This window comes from Rhipicephalus microplus, chromosome 1, assembly GCF_043290135.1.
Source record: "Rhipicephalus microplus isolate Deutch F79 chromosome 1, USDA_Rmic, whole genome shotgun sequence".
Classification (NCBI taxonomy): Eukaryota; Metazoa; Arthropoda; class Arachnida; order Ixodida; family Ixodidae; genus Rhipicephalus; species Rhipicephalus microplus.
This window is the reverse complement of record NC_134700.1, coordinates 62,526,247-62,552,004: the sequence shown is the minus strand read 5'-3', so window position 1 is coordinate 62,552,004 and position 25,758 is coordinate 62,526,247. Positions and strand designations below refer to the sequence as shown.

At 50.0% G+C, this 25,758-nt stretch overlaps 1 long non-coding RNA gene across 1 annotated transcript in view; it reads left to right on the top strand.

Moving 5' to 3' along the window:
• Positions 1 to 25,758, top strand: part of LOC142767908 (uncharacterized) — a 149,921-nt gene that overhangs the window by 123,109 nt on the left and 1,054 nt on the right. The gene's annotated exons all lie outside the window — the stretch shown is intronic.

Below are 25,758 nucleotides of genomic sequence, written 5' to 3'. Positions count from 1 at the left end.
GTCTAGAGGTGGATTGGACAGAACGGGATATCGCGGCTGAGTAAGCATGGTGGGTATGTAATGTGAGGCCCATGCATTGCCATGAGAAGGAAAGCTGCGACGACGGCAGTGACGAGCTACGTGGCCTGGGATGCCACATGAAAAACATATCGGCCGATTATCCGGAATGCGCCATTGGCTGACGGTAGGGGCACTGTTCGCTGAATAAGGTACCGTAAATTGTCGTGCAGGCGGCGGCGTCATATAAACGTTCTGAGCTGTTTCGTATACAGCCGGAGACGGGACATTCAGCGAGCAGGCAGGTGGCGTCGGCGAATAAACGTGGCGAGTAGATTCGTAGATGACTGGAGATGCTGGCGCACGTGGTCGAGCAACGGCGGCTGCGTACGTTAGTGGTGCGGTAACAGTTGGTGGAGCCTGAGCTGGCGGCAATGCTTCGGCAACTTGTGACTGAATGACCTGGCGAAGCGAAGGCGACAAGGGTGCCATTGGCTCGGTAGTTCTTGTGAATATGGTTAGCCGCCGGGCGACCTTCTCGCGTATGAACTGCTTTATGATTGGCATCAACGCAGAGTGGTCGACGGTGTCATGGAGATAGAAGAGGGATGAGATGTCCGCGGGGTCTTGAGCAGCGCAACGTGTAGAAGCGCGCTGCCTAAGCAGCTCATCATAGCTTTGGCTGAGCTGAATCACCTCGGCGACCCTCTGGGGACTCTTCGCAGCAAGCATTTGAAATGCACCATCGTCGATTCCTTTCATGATGTTTTTTATCTTGCCTGCCTCATCCAGAGTCGGATTGACGAGCTTGCAGAGAAAGAGCACATCTTTGATGTAGCTCGTGAAAGTTTCATCTGCCCTCTGTACTCTGCCCTGCAAGCGCTGTTCAGCACGAAGGCGGCGGACAGCAGGACGGTGAAAGACTTCCGAGAGGGTTTTAGCCAATTCCAACCAGGTACTGAAATCACTTTGATGATTCCTGTACCATAGTTTTGCCACGTCGTTCAGGTAAAAACACACAATTGTGAGCTTATCGGCTGCTTTCCACTTATTGTATGCGCTCACGAGTTCATACTCGGCAATCCATTTGTCCACATCTTGGTCCTCTGTGCCACCAAATATGGGGGGTCACGCTGCCGGACAGCGCCAGCGCAGAGGACAGGCACACATGCGAGATCTGGAGTAGCGACCTGAGACGGCCCCTGATCAGTCATTGTAGAAGGTCATTGGAGTGTGCGGCTGCGAAGTTCCAGGGTGAGGACCAGATGTATCCCAGCACTTCCACCCCTTGAAACGGGTTGTTGAAAAATCAGGAGTTGACTCGGTGAACTAGAGCTTTATTTAGCACAAGGGCTAACTGAACGCAAGCCTGCGATCACAGCAAGTCTTCTCCCTTTTCTATAGTCGAGCTCCATGCCCACTGCCCTCGTTACAATATATATATATATATATATATATATATATATATAGTCCAGTAGATCCTCCGTGAGCGGTCACAACGTGGTTTATTTCGACGTTTCGGCCTAGAGTCTGGCCTTCATCAGGATTAAAGGTACAGTTTGTCGGTGCTCAGCTTTATACAATCTCAAATCAGAGGGCAAGGAAAGAGGAAAAAAAAGATAGAAAAGAAAAAAGGAAAAAAGGAAAAAAAAGAAAAAAAAGATTGATTGATTGATTTGTGGGGTTTAACGTCCCAAAACCACTATATGATTATGAGAGACGCCGTAGTGGAGGGCTCCGGAAATTTTGACCACCTGGGGTTCTTTAACGTGCACCCAAATCTGAGTACACGGGCCTACAACATTTCCGCCTCCATCGGAAATGCAGCCGCCGCTGCCGGGAATCGAACCCGCGACATGCGGGTCAGCAGCCGAGTACCTCAACCACTAGACCACCGCGGCGGGGCAAGAAGAAAAAGAGAAGAAGAAGAGAAAAATATTATACGGTGACGCCCCTCGGGTGCCCCCCTTCCACTCTTCCTTCCACTTGCCCCCTCCTCCCCCCAGCTCCCTCTTCATCTCTCTCCCCCTTCTCCCCTTCACCTTTTTGATGTCAGCGGTCTGTGTATGTTTCCATTCACTAACGCATTCCTCCCGATCCGACGGCCCCTTCTGGCACTGGCGGTTTGGTGTGCGGCAAAAATGAGCTTTTCAGGAAGTCCTAAGCCTTTAACTACTCGGAGTCCCGTAAACAATTCGTCGTAGAAGGAGGGGTGCCGCGTATTGTGGCAGAGGCTGGTAAGCGGGCATTTTAGGAAGTTCTAAGCCTTTAACTACTCCGCGCCCTGTCAACATTTCGTCGTAAAAAGAGGGTTGCCCCGTATTGCGGTAGACTGTGCAAGTGGGTGCAATGCGAATTCATAGCCCGCTTCTGGATTACGCGTGTAGTGGGGGCCTCCCGGCTGTGCACAGGGTTGCTGTTGGGCATGTCATGCATGGCACAATTGATTGGCTAGTAAAATAAAACAGAAAACACACGACAGCTGCATTTAGGAAGAGTAGTTACACTTGGAATTGTTTTGGGTTGTCCAGTGCCCTTCGCAGCTGCAGTGCCGTGAACTCAGTTACTATTTTCATTGTTGCCGTTATTGTTTTCTAATGCTTTAATTGCTGCAAGTGTACCAGGATTCTCATTCCTCTATCGAGGGTGTTAAATCGGTGGATAAGGTATGACTCTCACTGTTCACGTTCTCAATTTGATTTAAATCCCGTCTCTAAGAGCGTTACTGATAGTTTGTCGAATGCATGGTCGGGAAGATTGAGATGTTTTGATAGAGGTAGACTTAGGGCTGATTTCGCATGGGCTCTGTGATTATTGAAGCGGATCCTTCAATACGCTACGGTCACAACGCTACGGCCACTCAACCACCATGCCTGCCTACACAAGACCGGCCACAGGCGCACCTCCAGTGGAGCAGGTCACACGGAATTTCCCTAAACATGCACCAACTACAGCCATCATCGGAAACTCGCAAACAAGGTATTTACATCGGCATTTCAACCCGCACGAGAAGACGACACCTGCAATCATTTCCATTCACGGAGCCTCCACATTCGATATCGAGAAAGAGCTTGCTGGCATACCACGATCTGTGACCACGCTCGTTTTTCACGTCGGTACGAGCGAGCTGGCGTGGTACGGACTAAAGGAATCGCTACGCCGCTTTCGCCGCCTAGTGAACAACACGCTTCGGACACGCCAGGAACTCGAAAGGCTCGTTGTTTCGTGCGTGCTGCCCCGTTACCTCAACCTACACCTGGAACGATCGAACGAACAATTCGTGCACCGCTTCAACCGGGACGCTCGTCAATTCAACGAGACAGTCAAGGCCTACTGCCGAAGACCCAGCAAGGTTTCATACATTGACTACCAATTCGAGCAGTTGCCACGAAGACGCTTTCTTGCTGCGGATGGGCTTCATCCGAGTTTTATGGGTGTCGCTTTGATTGCCGAAACCCTCAAGAAAGCACTCGGTCGTGGAGATTTCCAAGCTACCACGGGGTGGTCGACTCAACCAGCAGCTCCCGTGAATATACGTTCAACACAACAAGACGCCTAAGAGGAGACCTGCATATCAACATACACCAGGAGCCCCACACCCACCCAACATCACAGATGAGTTGCCGACGATCAGCGAAACTGTGTCTCCCGCGAGCCACAAGCACCCCCTCACCATCATCAACAGCGCACCACTACTAGGGGGGAAGTCTGCAGAACAGCCAACACGCGTCCCTCCATTGCGGATGTCGAGACCGAAAGCACTACACGACAGCACCACTACACCACTCCTCAAAGGGAAGCCTGCCGAACTATGAAACCATGAAACCGCGTCCCCTATTGCGGACCCCGGAACTGCCAATGAACAAGTTCGCCGGGAGCCCAACGCCGAAATCCTCCCCACAACGACGAAGGCCTGCCGGACATAACTACAACCTGCGCACCTCATCAGTGCCATCCCCGCACCCAAAAGAAGATTGACTTTTGAAATGTAAGTCCAGCTCATCGCTTCCCAGTTGCAGTGCCACTTTCCTTAAAGTACGAAATCTTGCTGACAAACGAATTAGACATGAAATGCATAAATCAACATTGCAAGTGTACCTTCGTGTTAGAATAGCCCCCAAGGGTATGACACTTTCCCTCACACCAGCCGCTACAAATCTAGATGAACACGACCAAATAACATGGAAAAACGTCCTCCTTGAGGCATCTCTTAAATTAACAGAAATCGCTCTTAATCACAGTGATAAGCAGGTAAAGAAACTGGTCGCTATGACCAAAACTATTCTCCGCCACAACACTTTATCGAACGAAGAAATCACGCGATTAACAGAATTTGAACAGAATAAATACCAAGCCATCATGACCACAAAAATTCATAAACTCAAAAGAGACCATGTGCCCGAATCCACGTTCCCTGATATAGTTCCTTATCACTACAACACCACCATTCAGGAAATCACTAATGGTACAAACGAGTACCCATCTAGGAACACACCCTGTGAGACTGTGGTTGTAAACTTATCGGACACGAGCTTGTCACCTAACGAAGAAAAACTGCTATCTAAGGGACTAAGCTTCTTCCCGGCCACAAAATTTTTCGATGAATTCCACTTGCTCCGAGACCTTGACAACTTCGCTCAAAGCTTAAGGTAGCGCGAATATTTCTCGGACAGGCCTTCTAACCACGAAACAATTCACCGTCGTAAATCAAATGATTGGACACCGAACAGTAATCGAGACAAGTGCTTGGACCTTTATATCACCGCAGTACAGAAAGATATAGTACACGAATACCACAGACCGAAAGGAAACCTAGAAAACTTGACAAAATCTGAAAAAGTAAGTATGAAAAATTTGGCATCTAGGACAGACATAACAATAAAACCCGCTGACAAAAGAGGAGCAATTGTAGTCCTTAATACAACCAACTACTTACAAGAAGCATACCGCCAACTAGCCGACTCAAGATTTTACGAACGCCTCCCAGGTGATCCGACAGACGAATACAAACGTATCGTATCAACAAAACTAAAGAAACTGTTGGATGCAGAAAAGATAACCAACACTGACCACAAACTGATGCAAGCAGCATACCTTCGTCCAGGTCGCTTCTACATCCTCCCAAAAATTCATAAACCTGGTAACCAAGGTCGACCAATCATATCAGGCATCGGTACAATAACTGAACCCATATCAGGGTACGTGGACAAACTAATAAGCCACATTCCATGCACCCTCGCGTCGTACATAAAAGACACCACACATTTTCTTCGAGACATTGCAGGTATCTGTGTGCCGAAAAACTCGTTCTTGGTTACTCTTGATGTCTCTTCATTATATACAAATATTTCTCACGATGACGGCATAGCTGCATTACAAAACGTGTACACAATTCATAGACAATCTAACACCCCAGATTACTCTGCCATTGCAACTTTGAAGAGGATGGTCCTCGAATTAAATTCATTCGAGTTTAACCAAGAGTATTTTTGACAAATCAGCGGGACCGCTATGGGCACCAAAATGGCACCTAATTATGCCAACATATTTATGGGAAAGCTAGAATCTGAACTTCTTGCACAAAGTTTCTTGAAACCAATACATAGATACATAGACGACATAGACGACGTAGATACATAGACGACATCTTTCTTATTTGGACCCACAGCGAGGACGAACTTCTCAGCTTTATCGACACTTACAATGCTGTACATCTGAACATACACTTCACACACACATACTCGCAAGTTACCGTAAATTTTCTTGATGTTACCATAACGATAGAAGAAGAGAAGCTCTCCACAACCCTATATCGCAAACCAACGGATCGACAACAAGACCTCCATTACCAAAGCGATCACCCAGGCCACTGTAAAAACAGTATTCCATACAGCCAGGCTCACCGGTTTAAGCGAATCTGCTCTAGAGACGCTGACTTTGACACGAGCTCACAGAGGCTAAAACTTATCCTCGAGAAACAAAAATACCCCCCACATGTAATTAATGACGGTGTTCAAAAAGAGAGAAAACTAAAGCGTGAAGACTTACTTATGAAGCGACCACCACGAGAAGACCCACAACGAACAAACCTCTGCCCGACTTACAGCACAAACTTCCCCAATGTAAATAAAATCCTTAAACGACATTGCAACATTGTGGAACAAAGTGAACGTCTGAAACGCGCATTCCCATCCGCTCCAGGCGTCGTTTACCGACGACCACGTAACCTCAAAGACACCCTTGTCCACTCCCAAATTAACACATCACCCCCCAATAATTCATGCCGCCCTTGTTTAAAGCCACGATGTCTTGTATGTAAGGCGATGCGAGAAACAGACAAAGCAACCAACACGCAATCTAAGTTTTCGATTAACATACGAGGAAACCTAACATGCGATTCCTCTAATGTGGTATACCTACTCGAATGCAACGTGTGTGGTATGCAGTACATCGGACAAACAGAAACACAATTTAGGATCCGCTTCAATAATCACAGAGCCCATGCGAAATGAGCCCCAAGTGTACCTCTATCAAAACATCTCAATCTTCCCGACCATGCATTCGACAAACTATCAGTAACGCTCTTAGAGACGGGATTTAAATCAAATCGAGAACGTGAACAACGAGAGTCATACCTTATCCACCGATTTAACTCCCTCGATAGAGGAATAATTGAGAATCCTGGTACACTTGCAGCCATTAAAGCATTAGAAAACAATAACGGCAACAATGAAAATGGTAACTTAGTTCACGGCACTGCAGCTGTGAAGGGCACTGGACAACCCAAAACAATTCCAAGTGTAACTACTCTTCCTAAATGCAGCTGTCGTCTGTTTTCTGTTTTATTTTACTACCCAATCAATTGTGCCATGCATGACATGCCAAACAGCAACCCTGTGCACAGCTGGGAGGCCCTCACTACACGCGTAATCCAGAAGCGGGCAAGGAATTTGCATAGCACCCGCTTGCACAGCCTACCGCAATACGGGGCAACCTTCTTTTTACGACGAAATGTTGACAGGGCGCGGAGTAGTTAAAGGCTTAGAACTTCCTAAAATGCCCGCTTACCAGCCTCTGCCACAATACGCGGCATCCCTCCTTCTACGACGAATTGTTTACGAGACTCCGAGTAGTTAAAGGCTGAGGACTTCCTGAAAAGCTCCTTTTTGCCCCACACCGAACCGCCACTGCCAGGAGGGGTCGTCTGATCGGGAGGAATGCGTTAGTGAACGGAAACATACACAGACCGCTGACATCAGAAAGGTGAAGGGGAGGAGGGGGAGAGAGATAAAGGGGGATGTGGAGGGAGGAGGGGGAAGTGGAAGGAAGAATGGAAGGGGGGCACCCGAGGGGCGTCCACCGTATATTATTTTTCTCTTGTTCTTCTCTTTTTCTTCTTTTTCTTTCCTTTTTTTGTTTTTTTTTCTGTCTTTTTTTCCTCTTTCCTTGCCCACTGATTTGAGATTGTATAAAGCGGAGCACCGGCAAACTGTATCTTTATTCCTGATGAAGGCCACACTCTAGGCCGAAACGTCGAAATAAACCACGTTGTGACCGCTCACGGAGGATCTACTGGACTATATACAACGCTACGGCCACTCAACCACCATGCCTGCCTATATATTGTAGCGATGCTGACGCCGACAGGTTAAAAGAACAAGCGTCTTCATTAGGGCGAACTTGTGCCCACGATTCTAAAAACTATGGTCGTCAAGTTCGAGTAGCCGAGTGGCACAGATCCAACTATCTTCCTCTTCCTCGTTGTTGGAACGTACGAACGCGTGGCGCATGCCAGCCGAGCCGGTTCTCGCTGGTGCTGGTGCCACGATGATTGTGGCGGGCTACTTGAATGTGGCGAACCTGTCGCAGCATTGCCCCCCTCCTCAGACGCATCGTCCCGATGCTTAAGACAGTGAAAAGATACACGCGCACTCTCCCTCGTTTTTCGACGATCTGTCATGATAGGGCTTCATGCGGACTACGTGGACCACTTCCGTGGGATTTCGGCGTCTTGAACTCACGTGTCCAGCAGATCTAACTTCATAAGTGACGTTGCTGATACGGTTGAGTACTTCATAAGGGCCGAAGTATCGGCAAAGAAGCTTTTCAGAGAGTCCGCGGCGGCGCACTGGTATCCATATCCACACTTTGTCACCGGGATGATAAAGTGTGTCACTGCGTCGCTTGTTGTAGCGACTAGAATCGACGTGCTGTTGGTGGCGTATTCGGTATCTTGCCATTTGCCGTGCTTCTTCGGCTCTTTGCAAGAAGTCATCTAAGTCAGGTGGATAGCTGCTTTCGTCCTGTAGTGGCAACATGGCATCCAGCGGGGTGGTCACTCTTCGGCCGAATACTAGTTCGAAAGGGGCAACGTGGGTTGTTTTTTGAACGGCTGTATTATATGAGAATGTTACGTAGGGTAATATTTCATCCCACTGTTTATGTTCAACATCAACATACATTGATAGCATGTCGGTCAGAGTTCTGTTGAGGCGTTCGGTTAAGCCATTTGACTGAGGGTGATACGCCGTTGTTCTTCTGTGATCGGTATTTGTCATGCGCATCAGGCATTGCATTAGGTCCGCAGTAAATACGGTGCCCCGATCCGTAATAACGACGATGGGCGCACCATGTCTGAGCACTATGTTTTTCACAAAGAACTTGGCGACTTCGGCAGCTGTCGCACTGTATAGAGAGTCAGTTTCAGCATAACGGGTGAGATAGTCTGTGGCTACGACTATCCATTTCTTGCCTGCACACGATGTCGGCAAAGGTCCTAGGAAGTCCATGCCGACTTGTTGGAATGGGGCATCTGGAGGGTCTATTGGCTGGAGAAGGCCGGCTGGTTTTACGGGTGGAGTTTTGCGCCGTTGACATTGACGACAAGTTTTCACGCAGCGCTGCACTGATGCGAGCAGCTTAGGCCAATAGTATTTCAGGCGAATCCTGGCGAATGTTCGGCTCACACCCATGTGTCCAGATGTTGGCTCGTCGTGGCATGCGTGCAGAATTTTCTCTCGCATGGCTGTAGGCACGACTAGTAAAAACGTTTCACCATTAGGTTCGAAGTTTCTCCTGTAAAGGACACTTCCTCGAAGGCAGAACGCGGAGAGCCCTCTGGAGAATATGCGAGGGACTTGAACGTCGAGACCCTGCAGGTGTTGTATAAGTGCCAGCAAATCCGGGTCATCTCGTTGTAGTTGAGCGATTTTGGATGTGTTGACAACGCCTAGAAACGGGAAGTCTTCCTCTTCAGCTACACTTGGATCGACGGGAGAGCGTGACAGGCAGTCGGCATCTCTGTGTTTCCTTCCAGATTTGTACACGACCGTAATATCATACTCCTGCAGCCTAAGGCTCCATCTTGCTAGTCGACCTGACGGGTCCTTGAGATTTGCCAGCCAGCATAGAGCATGGTGGTCACTGACAGCTCTGAACGGTCTACCATAAAGGTAGGGTCGAAACTTGTTTATGGCCCAGATGACTGCGAGGCACTCTTTTTCAGTTGCAGAGTAGTTTGCCTCAGCTTTTGATAGTTTGCGGCTGGCATAGGCTAACACTTTCTCTTGACCATTTTGCCACTGGACAAGGATGGCGCCGAGGCCGACATTGCTGGCATCGGTATGGACTTGAGTGTCGGCTGTCTCATCAAAATGGGCAAGTATTGGTGAACCCTGTAGTCGTTTCCTTAATTCGTCAAAAGCTTTCTGTTGTTCGCTTTCCCACATGAAGGGCACGTCGTCTTTTGTCAGTTTTGTAAGAGGTTCCGCAATCTTTGAGAAGTTTTCCACAAATCGTCTATAATAGGCACATAAACCCAAAAATCGACGCACTGACTTTTTGTCTCTGGGTGTAGGGAACCTCTGAACAGCGGCTGTCTTTTCGGGATCGGGACGAACACCATCGGAACTAATGACATGTCCAAGGAATCGCAGCTCTTCGAAGCCGAAGTGGCATTTTTCGGGTTTGATTGTCAATTTCGCTGACCGGATGGCTTCCAATACTGTGCGTAGCCGCTCTAGATGTTTGTCGAACGTTGCAGAGAATACCACTACGTCATCCAAATACACTAGGCATGACTGCCATTTCAATCCGGCGAGGACAGTGTACATCATTCGCTGGAACGTCGCTGGTGCAGAACAGAGGCCGAATGGAAGCGCTTTGAATTCGTAGAGGCCATCTGGTGTTACGAATGCCGTTTTTGCACGGTCCCGCTCGTCGACCTCTATTTGCCAATATCCGCTTTTCAGATCTAAGGAGGAGAAAAACTTTGCGGATCGCAACCGATCTAGTGTATCGTCGATACGTGGCAAGGGGTAGACATCTCGTTTAGTTACACTATTCAGTTTTCTGTAGTCGACGCAGAATCTAAGTGTGTTGTCTTTCTTCTTAACGAGCACTACGGGAGACGCCCATGGACTATTCGAAGGCTGGATGACATCATCAGAAAGCATCTCCTCCACTTGCTTCTTGATAATTTCCCGTTCTTTCTGTGACACCCGATATGGATGCTGGCATATAGGCCTCGTGTCGTCTTGCGTTATAATTCTGTGTTTCGTGATTGACGTGCGCTGGACCTTCGAGGTACTTGAAAAGCAATCAGAGAATTCTTTTACCAAGGCGTAAATCTGTTTCTTCTGACTGTCCGGAAGGCTCTGATTGACGGTCACGGATGTGTCGATGTTGCAGGCCACTGGTCAAGTGGTTGATGTCGTTAAGCTGCATAGTTCAGTCGCCATACAGAAGTTGTGTAAATAGGCGATAGCCGTGCCTTGAGCAATGTGTTGAAGTTCATAGGAGAAATTCGTAAGTAGGACATCTGCACGGCTATTCCTCAAGTGAACAAGACCCCGAGCTACGCAGACACCTTTTTTCAAAAACAGCCCTACATTTGCATCCGCTATGCTTTCGTGGTTGTACAATGCGTCATTTTCTACGAGCACCATTATACTGCAGCGTGGCGGCACAGTTACGTCATCACGAACAACGCGTAGAGCAGTTAGGCGTCGTTCCTCAGATTCCTCCACAGGTATAGCTCGTTCAGTCGAAAACGACACGCTGGACCTACGCAGGTTAATTACGGCGCCATTAGCTCGCAAAAAATCCATTCCTATAATGAGTTCTCTTGAACATTCTGGCAGCACAATGAAATCGGCCACGTAAATAAAGCCCCGTATTTCAAGTCTTGCAGTGCATCTGCCAAGGGGCGTAATAATGTGACCGCCTGCCATGCGTATCTGCGATCCACTCCACTGTGTCACAACTTTGTTTAGCTTTTTCACCATCTTGTGACTTATCACTGAATAATCAGCACCGGTGTCGACTAAGGCATTCAGCTCCCATCCTTCCATTCTCAACCGCAAATCTGAAAGCTGCGTTGCTGCACCCATCTACCGGAAATACACCGTCATCACTCTCAAACCAAACTGGAGGATCTTCGTAACTGACGTTATCAGCGGCCTCACCTCCACAGGTCGCTTGCTTCAGTTTTCCGGGTGTGGACTTGGAGAGTGATGACCAGGCTGCCTTGAAGGTGTACGTGGGCTGGATGACCGGTAGCGCATAGGCGATGGTGACCGTGACTGGTGTTGGCGTAGAGTTGGCGAGTTCTGGCGCGTCGACAAGTACTCCTCAATCTCCGCTGGTCGTTCGCCGTTTCGGGGGCACGGTGCATATGACGGGAAGCCTCTTAATCCAGCCTGTCGGTAAGGACAGAATCTGTACAGATGACCCGCTTCCCCACAATGAAAACACAGAGGCCTGCGCTCGTGATCACGCCAGACGTCACTTTTCCTGGGCCTACGCTCCACATAGTGATGTGTGCTACGTTCTCCTGGGGGCAGATAGGTAGCTGTTGGTTCCGGCAGACGAGGTGCGCTGCGTGCCGCAGGTGGGAGAGGAGTCGTCGCCATCGCAACTGCTGCAGTGCTGAGTACCGTGGGTTTTCTGACAACCTCAGAGTATGTTCGGATAGGGCGAACCGGCTGCAGCTCACGCTCTGGCTCTCGTATCACCTGCCTCAGTTCGTCACGAACAACGTCCGTAACAGATAGTGCAGTTGAAGTCTGGGGCATATGCAGTCTGCTCAGTTCTTCTCTGATAACTGATCTAATTAGCTCTCGCAGGGCTTCAACGTCGTTTCGCACGCCTCCGGGGAATACCTGTGCAGATGCGCAGTTAAGATTCCGGTTGTACTGCCGAGCCCGCTGTTTCAGTGTTTTTTCGATGGCCGTCGCTTCCGAGTAAAACTCAGCAATCGTGCTCGGAGGGTTGCGGACGAGAACGGCGAACAGCTCTTGCTTCACTCCGCGCATTAGATGGCGCACCTTCTTATCCTCAGCCATGTTGTAATCCGCACGCTTGAACAGGCGGACCATGTCCTCAATGTACATAGCAGCACTCTCGTTCGTTAGCTGGTTCCTCGATTGAAGAGCTGCCTCCGCCTTTTCTTTCCGGTCTATGTTCGCGAACGTAGCCATCCATCGTGGCATCCATCGTTTGAATTCCCCTTGGTGTGAAGTGAAGAGGACCGAACTCAGGTGAGTCACCTCGAAGACGGCGACTTGCCCTCTGGTGTACAGGAGTCACTTCCACGGGGTTGATACGCTGGTCGTCGGGGCTACGCTGTCTTGTGCTCGCGGGGCTTCGGTTCATAACCCAGCACTTCCACCAGAAATGTAGCGATGCTGACGCCGACAGGTTAAAAAAACAAGCGTCTTTATTAGGGCGAACTTGTGCCCACGATTCTAAAAACTATGGTCGTCAAGTTCGAGTAGCCGAGGGGCACAGATCCGACTATCTTCCTCTTCCTCGTTGTTGGAACGTACGAACGCGTGGCGCATGCCAGCCGAGCCGGTTCTTGCTGGTGCTGCTGCCACGATGATTGTGGCGGGCTACTTGAATGTGGCGAACCTGTCGCAGCAATATATATATATATATATATATATATATATATATATATATATATATATATATATATATATATATATATATATATATATATATATTGTGGGCATTTAGTATACGCATCCTCTTCACCGGTACATTATCATCATTATAATGTGTGGCTCATGCATTCTCATCGTTGTCGCGTAGCATCATCATCTTGGCTCTTTCATTGTAGCTGTCGGCTGCCGGTTCCTCGGGCCTAATAAAAGGTAATACAAACCAAGACTTCATACGTGGTGGAGCGTGCTGTTAGATTCCCCGCCATCCTCTCAACCACTCTACCCCCTGGAGCTACGTTCAGGTCGCCGCTTGGGCTAGGTGTCCGGAAATACGTCGCACCAAGATGAGGCCGGTGCTGCAGCCGTTCCCACTCAACCACCGCGTGCTGCGCCTTCTCACGACATCAACAGCCTCCAGCGTGAGCCCCATCCCTTCGCTAGTATGCGCGGGGAAGATGTGGAAAAATGGCTGGACGATTTCGAACGTGTCGGCGCTGCTAACCGGTGGGATAACACCTACAAACTCGATCACGTGTCATTCTACCTCACGGGTGTCGTGAAGACGTGGTTCCTCAACCACTTCATCGACATCCCCGACTGGTCAGCCTTCAAAGATCAGCTTTGCCATGTCTTTAGCACACCGGCTGTTCGTTTAGCTCTCGCAAAGAAAGCTCTCGCGACTCGAAAACAGCACATCGGGGAGTCGTACACATCCTAAATCGAGGATGTTTTCACTTTGCCGCCGGATTGACACACCAATGACAGAATCAGACAAGGTGCGCCAGCTGCTTAAGGCGATTGCACCAGTCGCATTCAATGCCCTTGCAATCCAGAATCCGGCTACCGTTGCTGACGTTGCGACAATCTGTCAGCGCCTCGAAGAACTTGAGTCTATGCGCCTACAACCAGACAGTGACGCGGCCCGTATTACGGCTGATCCAAACCTGCGAGACACGATAAGGGCGATTATACGTGAAGAATTAGAATCAATGGGATTCACACTACCATCAGTGTCCTATTCAGTCTTCTTTAACGTCATTGCGGGATGTCATCAGGGAAGAGCTCACGTCCATGACCCACATGGCCAACCTGCAGCCAGCCCATTGTCTCTCGTACTCTACCATCGTTCCCGCACACCGCCGCCGCACCACCAGGCACCGTCAGCTCGACGTCCCCGCCACGAACGTACGCGTCGGTTGCTGCCGCACCTCCCACAAGCTTTCCAACGAGATTTTCATCACCACCACGTGAGCCGTCACCTGTCCCTCTGACTTCTCTCTCTCCTGGTGCAGTTAGCGCAAGCTACTACCCTCCTCATTGATCGACTCGGCCTACGTGCTATTATTGCGGCTATTGTGGTCACATTGCACGCTTTTGCCGCAAGCGCCAGCAAGACGAGCGCCGAGGGCATGACATACGCGAACGGGACTATACCGCAGGAGCCTTGTACCAGGGCCGCCGTTATTCGTCACCGCCGCGTCGGTCTCCATCTCCGCCAGCATCGGGTGAACTTCGCAGTAGTCACCGGTCAACCCGACGCCGTTCACCGTCGCCTTACCGGCGCTCTTCTTCTCTTCTTCAGCCTGCTTCCCTTACTTCTGATCGGCGTCCGGAAAACTGAGCGATGCAGTTTTTGGAGGACAAACTGCATTCCAACACAGGACTCCAATTCCTCCAGCGCGCTCCTACAATATGATTGCGGTCACAGTTGAGGGAGTGGACGTTGATGCTTTGGTGGACACTGGGGCTGCGTTTTCTGTTATTCGTGCTGATTTGTGTGCCCTTCTTCGAAAAGTCATGACGCCTTATGATGGACCGACACTGGTTACAGCCCAGGGAACAATGATTCGCCCTTCCGCTCTCTGTACTGCCCGTGTGCTAATCGACGGCATTCTTCATCATATACAATTCGCTGTGCTATCCCCGTGCTCCCACGAACTCATTTTATGCTGGGACTTTCTTTCCTCTGCTTCTGCGGCTATTTGCTGTGCCCAACGTGTCGTCCATCTTACTGACAAGGACCACTTGCTCAACGACGAAACCTACAGGCCACTTCGACTCATCACTGCAGTAGACATCGAGTTACCACCAAACGAACATCAATTAGTTACAGTTTTGTCCAACGACGTCGACTCTGGTGACATTTTGGTCACTCCGTCACCGTGTTGCCTTAATAAAGGCATAGCTCTCGCATCAGGTGTGGCTCGCTTCAACAATGGATCAACTCTCCTCGCTGCTACCAATACCACACACGATAAAATTTTACTGCCACGGGGCACTACTGTCGCCTGCGTTGCCGATCTGCAGCCTGTGTTCGTTGTGCCTCTTACCCCTGTCTTCTCTAAAGGTCATCCTGCAGATCATGCTGCTTCCTCGGCCTTTGCAGCAGCCGTCAACAAAGACTTGAATGTCTCACAGAAGCAGCAGCTGCTTGATTTGTTGGAAAAGCATGCAAACTCCTCTGACGTTCATTCATCCACCCTGGGCCAGACAACTGCTACAGCACATCGTATTCAGACCGACGGAACATTCATTGTGCACCGCCGTCCGTACCGTGTCTCTCTAGCCGAACGAAAAATTATTGAAGAAAACGTAGACGATATGCTCCAACGGGAGATAATCCGACCCTCAACCAGTCCGTGGTCATCGCCCATCGTTCTGGTACGTAAAAAGACGGTTCTGTTCGATTTTGTGTCGATTACCGAGCACTCAAGAAGATTACTAAGAAGGACGTATACCCCATGCCACGCATCGACGACGCCCTAGATTCCTTACAGAGTGCTGAATACTTTTCGAGCCTCGACTTGCGTTCCGGCTAGTGGCAAATCCCCATGCACGAAGATGATGAAGAAAAAACTGCGTTTGAAGTATATATATATATATATATATATATATATATATATATATATATATATATATATATATATATATATATATATATATATATATATATATATATATATATATATATATATATATATATATTGACACGTGTTTATATGAAAAAGAACGATGATAGGAATGTTTCGTAGATTCCAGCTAGTGGGTCAGGGGCTTTTCAGGACGATAACGAAGCAGGCATCTTGCTGTACAGCTGATCCTGAATACGCTCTTTTTGCTGCCGTAAGCTGCTGTCATCTTTTGTTCGCGTTGCACTGCGACACTGGTGGAGGAGCCGGGGTCGTGACGCTGCCCGATGCTTCACAGTCCTAGTGGGAGCCGTTCATCTAGCCCGGACGTGCCTACTGCAACCCCTGTCCATCAATTAAGTCGTCGGCTACGAGGTATTCCTCCAGACTGCAACCCCTCGCAGAAAACCTCTACCAGACATCTAGAAATGGCTAACACCAGCCCCCAGCCTGTACTTCTCGGCACCAGTGCTCCCGCTCCATCCCAGGTAACGTTTTTTCAATCGCTGGAGCCTAAACGCTTTGGTGGTGGCGCACACGAAGATGTAGAAGATTGGTTAGACCACTATGACCGTGTTGCAAAGATCAACCACTGGTCTGCACAGGAAAAGCTCGGCCGGGCCTACTTCTATCTCGATGACAGCGCTCGTACTTGGTACGAGAACATAGAAGGCAACCTGTCCACATGGACCGACTTTCACCAGAAGATGGTTGAAACTTTTGCCAATGTCGACAGACGTGACCGCGCCCACCAACTACTAGAGCTAAGGGTCCAAAAACCCAATGAAACGGTTGCCATGTTCGCCGAAGACATGACACGTTTATTTCGGAGGGCTGACCCGCAGATGACTGAAGATAGGAAGTTGAGCTACCTCATGCGTGGCGTGAAAGAGCAGCTGTTCGCCGGACTTCTGCGCAACCCGCCAAGCACTGTAGAGAACTTCATTAAAGAAGCGTCGGCTATCGAGCGGGCCCTTCACCAACGCTGCCGACAATATGACCGCTTGTGCAGCAGCCCCCGAATTCAGGCCGCCGCTGTGACGTTTGACAGTCATAGCTCCTTACGTGACATGATTAGAGAGATTGTTCGTGAAGAATTGCAAAGGCTGCGGACTCCGGTAGTGGGTACACCCATGGCATCTGTCGCTCAAGTCGTCCATGACGAAATCCGCCAAGCATCCTCGACAGCTGATCCAGCCCCCGAACAACGTCCCATGACGTACGCCGCCGCCCTTCGAAGCTCTCCACCCGCTCCGCCTTCATATTACCCGCCACCTGCAACTGTTTCTGGCGCACTGCCACCTGGCGCACTGCCGATAGGCGCCCACTCTGTTACAACTGCGGAGGTGTAGGCCACATAGCCCGCTATTGCTGGCACCGCGCCGATCCACCTCGCCCTCTCAGGCCACGGTTTGACATTCGACATGCCAACGAGTACGTATCCCGCCGTGGAGATGTCGGTTCTCAAGGACCTCCGGTACCTCGACACCCATTCGACCGCCGCCGTAACAATGATAAGGAGGCTACAACTGATTACGAGCCGGTCTTCTGACATCGACCACGCTCTCCTTCTCCTGCCCAGTCACCTTCGTTGCAGCGCCGCACTTTTGTCGACACCAGAGCAGCGAGGTCACCCAGCCCACACCGGGGAAACTGAAGGCGGCGACCTCAGGGGGTAAGGTTGCAGGCTGTCAAGACGAAGAAAAAAAGCCCCCATTACTCCCACCTCAGGACGCTGTAAAGCCGACAAGACGTAATACCGACGAAACCGTGACCCCAGGCCTTACCGTTCTTGTGGATGGACAGCAAGTCAAAGCTTTAGTCGACACCGGGGCTGACTTCTCTATTATCAGTGATGACCTTGCCGTACGCCTCAAGAAAGTAAAGACAGCGTGGACGGGACCTCACTTAAGGACGGCAGGTGGCCAATTACTGATGCCTGTCGGAATGTGCACAGCAAGGCTCGACATCGGTGGCTCTACTTTCGTGGCGACGTTCGTCGTTCTCGCTTCATGCTGTAAAGACCTGATTATCGGAATGAATTTCTTGAGAGAACATGGCGCCGTGATCAACATCCCTGAGAGTGTCATCACGTTTCGCAACAACAGCCCTACTTTAGTCGATTGTTCAGAGCCGAGACATACGTCTTGTTCAGGGCCTTTGCGTCTGACGGATGACGATGTGGTCGTCCCGCCACAATCGTGTACGCTTTTTTCGGTGGCAGAGGATGAGCCGTTTGACGGCGACGGCATTGCTGACCAAATAAGCTCACTGATATTTAGCCACGGTATTTCAGTTGCTCGAGGTCTTGTTACTGTCACTGCTGGACGCACAAACTTGCTGCTTACTAATTTCAGCACTGAGCGCCGACGTCTCCCGAAGGGTACAGCCGTCGCTTACTTTGACACTACTGCAGAAATCCAAGGCAGTTTATCGGCCCTAGACGAAGCACCTCAAGAAGAATCACTACCTAATCTTGACGTTGGTACTACGTTGTCAAGGGACGAACGAACTAGACTTCTTGAGCTGTTAGCTGAATTCCAGGACTGCTTTTCATCGACATCACGGGTCGGTCGAACGCCGCTAACAAAGCATCGAATAATTACCCACGACGCAGCAAGGCCTATACACCAGAATCCTTATCGTGTGGCTCCAAAGGAACGGGAAGTGATGCAGCAACAAGTCGCTAAAATGCGTGAAGATGATGTGATTCAGCCATCACAGAGCCCGTGGGCATCGCCTGTAGTATTAGTTAAGAAAAAGAACGGTACCCTGCGTTTTTGCGTGGATAACAGGAAGCTGAATCAAGTGACTAAGAAAGATGTGTATCCGTTTCAACGTATTGATGACTCCCTCGATAGGCTTCGAAACGCTCGCTACTTTTCTTCAATGGACCTCAGAAGTGGATATTGGCAGATCGAGGTAGACCCAAGAGATCGGGAAAAAACCGCTTTTGTGACGCCGGATGGTTTATATGAATTTAAAGTTCTACCTTTCGGTCTGTGCTCAGCGCCCGCTACTTTTCAAAGGCTCATGGACACTGTACTTTCAGGGTTAAAATGGAAGACCTGTTTAGTTTATCTGGACGACGTCATAGTGTTTTCCCCAACTTTTGAAGAGCATCTCAAGAGGCTAGAAGTTGTTTTACGAGCCATACGCTCCGCAGGCCTCACATTGAAACCAGAGAAATGCCACTTTTGTTTTGAAGAACTGCTGTTTCTTGGTCATGTCGTCAGCTGTACCGGCGTTCGGCCTGATCCCGAAAAACTTGCGGCTGTGGCACAGTTCCCAGTACCGTCCGATAAGAAAGCTGTCAGGCGCTTTCTGGGCCTATGCGCCTACTATCGCCGGTTCATCGCCGACTTTGCACGGATTGCGTCGCCGTTAACTCGCCTCCCTAGAGACGACGCCACCTTTGAGTGGAATCACGAACAGCAAGCAGCGTTTAATGACCTCCGCCAACGTCTTCAAACACCCCCAGTGCTTGCTCACTTCGACGAACAAGCGCCAACAATGCTTCACACTGACGCAAGCAATGTAGGCCTCGGAGCTGTGCTTGTGCAGTAACAAGAAGACACGGAACGAGTGATCGCCTACGCAAGCAGGACGCTAACACGCGCTGAGGCCAATTATTCAACAACTGAGAAAGAATGCCTCGCCGTGGTCTGGGCAGTTATGAAATTTCGCCCGTACTTGTATGGCCGCCCTTTCAAAGTTATAAGTGACCATCATTCCCTCTGTTGGTTGACTAATTTAAGAGATCCAACCGGCCGATTAGCACGGTGGAGTCTGAAGTTACAAGAGTTTGATTTGACGGTCATACACAAGTCTGGGAAGCGCCATACGGACGCCGACTGCCTGTGTCGATCACCAGTACAGTCAGCTTCTCTTTCTGACGACGGTGATATGGCCTTCCTTGGGGTTCTCGACGCGTCCACGATTGCCCAACAACAACGAAGTGACCCTGAATTGCTTGACTTGATTAATTACGTGGACGGACGTTCTTCGAGGGCACCTAGAGTCTTTGCAAGGACATTACCGTCGTTTTGCTTACGCAATGGCGTCCTCTACAAGAGAAACTTTTCGTCCATCGGAGCTCCCTATTTGCTCGTTATTCCTGCACCTCTTCGAACTGAAGTGCTCCAAGCATGTCACAATGAGCCGACGTCTGGCCATTTAGGCTACACTCGCACATTGGCAAGAGTACAGCAGGGATACTACTGGCCACGACTCACAACAGCCGTCAAGCACCACGTTCACACTTGCATCGATTGCCAGCGACGCAAGTCGCCTCCAAAGAGACCCGCCGGTCAGCTGCAACCAGTTCAGGTTCCACGTACACCGTTTCAGCAGATAGGAATGAATATTTTGGGACCCCTTCCTACTTCTACAGCAGGCAATCGCTGGGTTATAGTCGCAACAGACTACCTAACCCGGTATGCCGAAACAATAGCTATCCAAAAGAGCACCGCAGTAGAAGTGGCGAGATTTTTCATAGAAAATATTGTGCTACGCCATGGTGCTCCGACTATCGTGATCACGGACCGCGGAAAAGCATTTACGGCAGCTATTTTAGACCACGTCCTGATGCTTAGTGGAACGACTCACCGTAAGACCACTGCGTACCACCCGCAAACAAATGAACTAACGGAGCGCCTCAACAAGACGATTGAAGACATGCTGTTGATGTACGTGGACGTCCAACATAAGAATTGGGACGAGATTTTACCCTATATCACGTTGGCATACAATACGGCTAAACAAGAGACGACTCGCATGACTCCATTCAGCTTGGTTCACGGACGGGAGGTACGGACTATGCTGGATGCGATGTTGCCACATGAATGGGACGCTACCGACACAGGCGCTGACGTGTTCACTGAACACGCGGAAGAAGCTAGACAGCTCGCCCGCTTAGGGATCCACCAGCGACAAGACTACGATGCAGGCCGCTACAATGCTCGCCATAGAACTGTAACGTACAAAATCGGTGACAGAGTGTGGGTTTGGACACCCGTACGAAAACGTGGACTGTCCGAGAAGCTGCTAAGGCGATATTTCGGGCCATACCGAGTATCGCGCCAGATAAGTGACGTCACCTACGAGGTTGTCTCCGACAGTCCCCAATGCCCTAGGCGTCGCCAGCACCAGCCTGAACTTGTTCTGTAGTGCGTATGAAGCCGTACGTGAGTGACTGACTGCACGTTAAAAAAATACTGTGCGTCTGCATCAGCATCGGGGCGATGCTCTTATAAGGAGGGGCAAGTGACACGTGTTTATATGAAAAAGAACGATGATAGGAATGTTTCGTAGATTCCAGCTAGTGGGTCAGGGGCTTTTCGGGACGACAACGAAGCAGGCATCTTGCTGTACAGCTGATCCTGAACACGCTCTTTTTGCTGCCGTAAGCTGCTGTCATCTTTTGTTCGCGTTGCACTGCGACAATATATATATATATATATATATATATATATATATATATATATATATATATATATTGTAGAGAGGAAGAAGAATATGAGCCGCAGTGGGTGACGCCTTTAGGAAGAGGAGCCGAGCGCGAGCTGTTGCCCCGAGCGTTGTGTATCCTGCGTCGGTTCCTGCTGCCCGGTTCCCGCATCAATAGACCTGCTGTGCAAGCACTACTTGTGCCAATAAACCCCGTTCCAGAGTGGTGGAGGTGCGGGGTAACTCAACCTGGAACTCCGCAACCGGAAACTACCTGCCATCCCAGACATGGCTGAAGAAACCATCCAGCAAGGTACGACCCAACCTCCGATGGTCATCGTTCCCACTGCGCTACGCGTACGCGATCCACCTTTTTTCGACGGTACTGATGAGCAAGACGTCGAAGATTGGCTGTCGACATTTGAAAAGGTAGGCGCAAGCAACAAGTGGGACGACCCTTCGAAGCTGCAATATGTACCCTTCTACCTGAAAGAGGTGGCTAGTCTCTGGTTTAACAACCACCAGTCGGAATTTGCCACTTGGGGTGCCTTTAAGCTACGCATTGCCGATGTGTTCGGTCGCCCCGAGGTACGCAAGCTCCGTGCCGAACAGCGCCTACGGGGACGCGCACAGCTTCAAGGAGAAGGCTTCACAAGCTACATCGAGGATGTGCTCGACTTGTGCAAGCGCCTTGACCCTTCAATGATTGAGGCAGACAAGATCAAACATATTTTGAAGGGGATAGACGACGCCGCCTTCCAGATGCTGCTGGCCAAGGGCCCACGTACCGTGTCCGAACTCGCCACCCTTTGCCAGAGCTTCGAGGAGTTGCGCAAACAACGAGTCATGACACGGCGTCCAGCGGCTACCGATGAAACTCTCGCGGCATTGAGCCTGGGTGGAGACCACAGCGCAATAATGTCCGAAATCAAACGATATGTGCGCGAGGAGGTGGCCCGACAACTTTCGTGCCTGTCGTATCTACCGGCAACGGAACCCTCTTCTGAGCTTCTCGCGCCCGCCATCAGGCAGGTAATACAGGCGCAGGTCTCTGAGGCATTGCCGTCCGTCTCTCAGACAGCACCCGTCACCGCGCCATTGACTTATGCTGCTGTTGCTGCTACTCCACCACGACCTCCGCTTGGGCCGACTCCCCAGCCTGTACGAGTATCAACGACACCATTGACAGCAACACAACAGCGCTCTAACGGAAACCCTTGGCGCACAGTTGACAATCGCCCGATCTGTTACGCATGCGGATATCCAGGTCACGTGGCGCGCTTCTGTCGCCGGCGCTTCGCAACGGGTCCAGCTGCACCTCCGAGGTACCCTGACTACTCTTTACCGGCCCCGTACAACGCGCAACGAGAACTGCCACGTCAATGCGACCGACAATCAGTGGAACGCGACCCGTCACCAACCGAACTAGACCACCGCCTTGCTGCCAACTACCGGTCATTCGGTCCCCGTTGCTCATCCTCACCACGCCGCTACCGTTCTCCGTCCCCTCTGCCTCGCCGACCGAACCCTGTAGAGACGGAAAACTGACTGCCGCAGCTCCGGAGGCACGAGCTGCGAAATCGGCGCATTGTACAAGTCCTCGCCCGTCCCCCACAAACGTTCTGGAAGTGTTTGTTGAAGGTATACGAACTCTTGCGCTTGTTGATACGGGTGCCGCTGTATCTGTGATGAGTCAGAAACTCTGCCGTTCGATACGAAAAGTAACGACGCCGCCTTCCGACGTTTTGCTGAATACCGCTAGTGCGCAACCACTTCGACCAGTCGGAGCATGTACGGCGAGAGTAAACATTCAAGACGTCCTGTACCACATCGAGTTTCTCGTGCTGACCACTTGTGCCCACGACATGATACTTGGATGGGATTTTTGGTCACGCCACCACGCCGTAATTGACTGCGCTCGCGCGCAGGTGGAATTATCTGTGTTTTCAGATGTGCCATCTACCGACAATGAGTGCACTCACCTGGGCAAGCTTCTTGTTGCTTCCGACGTTGATGTTCCTCCTCTTAGTGCCATCGTTGTCCCCGTCAATCGCACTGAATTATCCGGCTCTACCGTTGTGTTCTCGCCATCTGACGTTTTCAGTCGCCGCCACGGTATGTCTCTGCCATACGCCGTTCTGCCACCTCACCAGGATACTTCCGGAATTGTCGTTTGCAATCCTAGCTCATGCCCTCTCACCTTAAGAGCTCACGAAACACTGGGCTATGTTCATTCTGTTGATGACAACGTTATTGTGCCTATTTAGTCCCACGACCCTGGCCAGCAACTTCAACTGAACGCCGTTACTCCTCTTTTCACGCCGGATGACTACTCCTCGGATATTTTCAATCGTTCCATCGACAGCAAGCTTCCTCCGGATCAACGGGACCAGCTAATGACCCTTCTCCATGAATTCCGAGATTCATTTGACCTTCCTCAAAAGGCACTGAGTCAAACTAACACCGTCGCTCACACAATCTACACTGGAACGCACCCTCCTTTGCGGCAACGCCCCTACCGCGTATCACCCAAGGAACGAAGTGTAATTGCAGAACAGGTGGATGATATGCTTCAGCGCGGCGTCATCAAACCATCTTCTAGCCCCTGGTCTTCACCTGTGGTGCTAGTGAAGAAAAAAGACGGTTCGATTAGATTTTGTGTCGACTGCCGGCGATTGAACAAAATTACCCGGAAAGATGTATACCCTCTTCCCCGCATCGACGACGCTATCGATTGCCTACAAGGTGCCGAATTTTTTTCTTCGCTGGACTTACGTTCAGGTTACTGGCAGGTTCCGATGGCAGACTGTGAGCGTCCCAAAACAGCATTCGTTACGCCGGATGGCCTATACGAATTCATGGTTATGCCATTCGGTCTGTGCAATGCACCTGCAACGTTTGAGCAAATGATGGACAGCACTTTACGCGGCCTTAAATGGCAGATATGCTTATGTTACCTCGATGATGTTATTGTATTTTCTCCTGATTTCCCTACCCACGTCGACCGTCTGCGCACCATTCATCAGTGTCTTACCAAGGCAAACCTCCAGCTTAACCTAAAGAAGTGCCGCTTTGGGGCTCGCCAACTTACGATACTTGGTCACGTTGTGACAAAGGATGGAATTTCCCCCGACCCAGACAAACTTCGAGCCGTAGCAGACTTTCCGAAGCCGACTTCACTCAAAGAACTTAGGAGCTTCATCGGCTTGTGCTCGTATTTTCGTCGTTTCGTCCACAACTTTGCAACAATAATAGCTCCACTTACACAACTACTGAACGGCCCAGCTAATCTTTCTAACTGGAACCCGGCATGTGACGAAGCTTTCCTTACACTGCGCCGCCTACTTACGTCACCACCAATTTTACGCCATTACGACCCAAGTGCCCCCACTGAAGTGCACACAGATGCCAGTGGCGTTGGTCTGGGAGCAGTACTCGCGCAACGAAAGCCAGGTATTGCAGAGTACGTCGTCGCATACGCAAGCCGCGCACTCACGAAAGCGGAGATGAACTACTCCGTAACTGAAAAAGAATGCCTCGCAATCGTTTGGGCGTTAAGCAAGTTTCGTCCTTACTTGTACGGACAGAGTTTCGACGTTGTGACCGATCACCATGCACTTTGTTGGTTGACGTCGCTAAAAGATCCTTCAGGTCTCTGGAACGGGGTTTATTGGCACAAGTAGTGCTTGCACAGCAGGTCTATTGATGCGGGAACCGGGCAGCAGGAACCGACGCAGGATACACAACGCTCGGGGCAACAGCTCGCGCTCGGCTCCTCTTCCTAAAGGCGTGACCCACTGCGGCTCATATTCTTCTTCCTCTCTACAATATATATATATATATATATATATATATATATATATATATATATATATATATATATATATATATATATATATATATATATATATATATATATATATATTCTGGCGCAGAAAAACATTTTGCACAAAAATGAGCATGTCACATTCTACAAGCTCTCTCTGTGTGGGAAGCGTTCACACGTATGTAGAGCGTAAAACAATGCACTTACTTGTGCTGTACGCACGAGTTGCGGTGCTTTGCCTGGTACCTAATGTGTTTGGCCACAGAAGTCTCAGCTTTCCTACAGGTGGTGCGTGGCAGGCCCCTAGAATTGTGACCTCACACGATTGGCTTTGATCTTTGTAATACAGCGGCATCTATTGCCAGTTCTTTGAGAAAGTCAGCTGTCAGTTCAAACTCCAAGTAAAGCCTGAAATGACCTAAATATTTCCAACATCTCTCATTGTATGATCCTTGACACAAATTAGTTCGTTTTCGCAGGGCTTGGTGTGACACCCCGCGACGAGTTGTTTTGATTTACCTTAGTTGATTTCTGGGCATATTTTTATTGATTCTGTATGCTTTTGGGTATGTATAGCGCTGGCCTGCCGAGAGCGGAAGAAGGTGCTGTTTTTGGTAACCGACGCCGATAT